Source organism: Amblyomma maculatum, chromosome 2, assembly GCF_055883805.1.
Source record: "Amblyomma maculatum isolate TAMU_Amacu chromosome 2, ASM5588380v1, whole genome shotgun sequence".
Lineage (NCBI taxonomy): Eukaryota > Metazoa > Arthropoda > Arachnida > Ixodida > Ixodidae > Amblyomma > Amblyomma maculatum.
Genome location: NC_139345.1, coordinates 169,179,777 through 169,184,257, shown reverse-complemented (window position 1 = coordinate 169,184,257; position 4,481 = coordinate 169,179,777).

Sequence of the window (4,481 nt, the reverse complement as noted above, 5' to 3'; positions counted from 1 at the left end):
TGCTATACTTGCCTTCCCTTGGAATCTACAAGACATATATAGGCTCACTTAGAATGAATTTTGTGTACTCAATCTCTAACTATACCTTTGTCGGATGCATTTTTTTTTATTTAGCACTGACCTCAACACATCATGATTGTGAAGCTGTATATACACATTTGTATATTTAGGAGAGAGGAAGACAGCAAAGAAGCGTGAATAAAAGATGTCTTGCTCTAGGTCACCTTCCTTCTAGCCTAAAAATTTTGTATGCCCTGATGAACCTGCGGCTAACCAATAAATTATTTTGAAAGCAACATGTCTCTAACACTCATTTGGTAACATTAGATAATGCCCAAATGTACTACAAAGTGGTGGTCCTTGTGGCACTGACAAACCTAGATTTTCTAGTTGCCGCGTTCACCTTTACACGGCCTCGAAAAATAGTGGCTCATGGGGAATAGAAAAATCAAACCGTTTTCTGCAAAAGCTGCTTTGAAAGGTGGCCACTATTTTCAGCATTTTGCAGTCTCATTCAGAAGCAAGCCAGCATAATCTGCAATCTGTAGACATGCATACAATAATATGTGCCTTATACTTTGAAATGTACCAGACTTTAACCAGTCATAAAACAGCGTGCTGAAAAGGTATGTATAGTAAAGCCTCCTTCGTTGATGATACCAGTAGTTTGCATGAAAACATCTGCACTAGAACCTGCATGACGTTGAGTTAATTGGCCTGCTGGTTGAATATGCCACCAAAATGCTGGTAATACAATGAACTTTGTCGGTGCTGGGGTCAAGTCTAGAAATATAAAGTTGGGATGATTTAATTGTGAAACCTTGCTGCTGAATTCACTGCAGGCTAGAATGTAACAGGATTAAAGGGCAGCTGTAGACGTAAGGGCAGTCCACATTGTCATGGCATCTTATGCGTCCTAGTACACATATCTGCATACCGTGCATGTTTTGCTAGTAAACAATGTATCCACAGATTTGCGAAGCTCCAAGAATGCTACACTGATGCTGTCTGAGTAGCTGCTTGTGTCGCTGAATATTGTGAAAGCCTTTTGATGGAACGAAAACTGCTTGGTGTATACTTATGCAGAGTGAGGTTGGTCAGGAGCACAGGTGATATGTACACCCTCGCAATTTAACCATACAAGCACAGACTGTATGATACTCATACAAATTGGGAAGGAATTGAACTGAAGACTTCGCGGTTCGACAGTCCAAACTTCTACTACATGTGCTTTGGGCTGTGTGTGCTAGCCCGCCTGCAATCTGATTGCCCGAGCCAAGAAAATGGTACACACCCATATGAGCACCACTCCCAGTACTCTTTAACATGTACATAGAAGTGCAGGTGCTTGGGATAAACCTTGGCTGCCGCAATGCACCTCAAACAATGGCATGTTAGCCAGAATAGCAGGTTGGGCTTGTTGGTTTTCCATCCTGAGGTAACAGCGCAAAATGTGGACGGGAGCACAAGACGAGAAGACGATGAGACATTGTGTCGTCTTCTCGTCTTGTGCTCCAATCCACGTTTTGTGCTGTTACTTCAGAATGTCACGTGCCTGCCCAATATCTACATAATTGTCACACGAACCACTGAACAGCAGCTGAACAGCAGTTTTTCACGTACACTCCGCTGCCATTAATTACAAATGCTATCACGCTACGACTTCCCATACCACCCCACCCAACCTCTGTGTGTAATGACTCAACCTTTGGTGCGTTTGCATGTTCTCGGGATACTGGAGAAATCCAAGATATCAATTAGTAGATTCAAGCAACTTAATCTGACATACATCTGGTGAGAATATTACAACTCTATCCATGTATACACAGATCTGTATCACCGCAAGCGTCGCCTACAATTGTGGTGATGCCGCTCAGAACATGACTCATCTTTTTTTTAAGGGCATAATTCTCCACAAACCGCTGCTGAGCTTGTGGCCCCTTGGTAAGAGGCTTTCCACATCTGTGGGAAACCACTTTAGAAGTGGTGTGAATTCACAGTTTCAAAGCCTGCATTACAAATTTTTGGAAGTTTTCAACACCGCACCCTTACCAGCCTTTGGCACTACACATCACTGAGTTCCTTATATCTACTTGTCCTCAAGGCCACAAGGTAGTGCTTTAGTGGATCCATACCCACTTGCCAATTATATGCCATTATGCATGCTTTCTCCATAGACCATCTAAATGTGGTTTCACACACAAATATTTATACTTAATTGGACAGGCGGACTGCCCAGAATGTTCCACATGTGACATTACGGAGACTCTGGAGCGTGTACTAGTGGTGTGTCCCAGTATATGCGTGCAAAACAATAGCTCGAGTTACTTCTTTGAAGTGTTTTGACAACAGGCCTCTCTCAGAGGACTTATTGGCCGGTTGGCCAGAAACGGAAAGCTCTACAGGCAGTGCAGGCTTTCTGCTGCTTCTTGCATGACACAGGACTTGACTCGTGACTGTGGTGCAAGTTACTATTCCTGTATATATTTTAATCAAGTCATGACCCTCTTTGTTCTTCTCTTTCTGTAGCAGGTCAGATATTAAACTTTTAAGCCAATCTATCCGCCTTTCCAATCAATAACACTTGCGTGAATGCATTTCTCCTGGATGGTTGATCTGGTAATGCCGAAAGTTGGGCGAGTTGGTTGACATTCATGATGGAAAATAGCGCGAAAGTACACGAAGGACGGAAGGAAGAAAGACACGGACAAGGGCTAACTCGCAACTGCAGGGTTTATTGCTGAAGCACGCAATAAATACAGGTCACATGAAAAAAATAACAGAAAAAACAAACGGCAAGCGAAGAGAGAGAGAAGCAGCCTCCTAAATGGGAAGCTAGGTCATAACATAGACAGTGAAACACAGTAACACGTGCCACTCATTGCTGGGGGGGGGGGGGGGGGGGAAGATACAGCTAAGTATAGATAAGTAAAGTTAATGTAAAGTAGAGTCTAAGAAATCAAATTCGCAATCTACCAAGTTAACCGACGGTTCGCTGACACACAAATTTTGCCATTTTTTAATATAGTAAGCCTCCATAATTTCACGAACCAGCTTGTCACGATGTCTAAAAAGAACGGTGGCCATAGAAAAAAGCGGTGTGCACTTTTGATTCCCCTTATGGTTCTCTTTAGTGCTACAAGCGCGGCAATGCTCCGGAAGATTACCAGACTGTTCTTTTAAGGAGTTGTGGTGTTCCCCAAGCCTAACGTTGAGACACCGCCCCGTTTGTCCTATGTAAACGCCTCCGCATGACAAAGGCAGCTTATACACCACGCCGATCCCACAGGGTACAAACGGCGAGTGGTGTTTAACGGAGCACCCACGCCTCTTTTTCTTGTCGCCGCCAGTTTCCTGCCGATTTCGAATATGAGAGCACAAACTGTTCAATTTTGTCGGTCCAGAAAAAACCACGGAAACACCATAGCGGCTTCCCACCTTCTTAAGTCCGTGTGCCATCCTATGGACATACGGCACGACGCCAACCTTTTGACGCTCCCGTGTAACAAGTTTTGACTTATGGCCTGCCTTAATCCAATGCACCAGTTTTCCACAAGTCATCTTAATAACATGCATGGGATAGCCAGATTCCTTCAACCTGTTGACCTGTGCAAAGACGCTCTTTTGTAAGGAATGAATACAGGATTTTGTGATTGCTGCTTTGAGACAGGACGTCGCGATACCATTCTTAATAATTTTTGAATGTCCAGAGGCAAAACTAAGAAGTGCTTTGGCAGATGGTTGATCTGGTAATCACACCATCGTAATGCAAGGACATGGGGCGTATGAGCTTTTGAGGTGAACAATTTTTACCCTAGAAATGTCTTTTAAATGATGTGAAGGATTCTGTATATATTTTAATCAAGTCACGACCCTCTTTGTTCTTCTCTTTCTGTAGCAGGTCAGATATTAAACTTTTAAGCCAATCTATCCGCCTTTCCAATCAATAACACTTGCGTGAATGCATTTCTCCTGGATGGTTGATCTGGTAATCACACCATCGTAATGCAAGGACATGGGGCGTATGAGCTTTTGAGGTGAACAATTTTTACCCTAGAAATGTCTTTTAAATGATGTGAAGGATTCTGAGCTCTGCTCAACATGATCCTCCTCTTTGGAGTCTTCATCAGGTTCTATGGGACTAGATGAGTGCTGTGGAAAGAACGTGATCGAAGTGGAACCAAGGGGCCTGTTCTGGGTGGTACGATATGCTGGTAGGGGCACCTGTTGTGCTGGCCTCACGGTATCGCTCAAAATAAAAAAAAGATCCAAAATGCGCATATTACTGCTATGAGGGCAATCTGGCAGGAAACAATCAAATAGAACTGGTGGCTTCTGCGAGTCGAGTAGTTCTCAAATAAGCATATCTGTAAGGCTACAAATCGCAACTACGTTTACTGCCTTTATCACGCGACCTACACTTTTTTTTTGCCAATGCACTGGGCCAGCGGTTTTGCGTCGGTACGACGCATCGTTTGAGG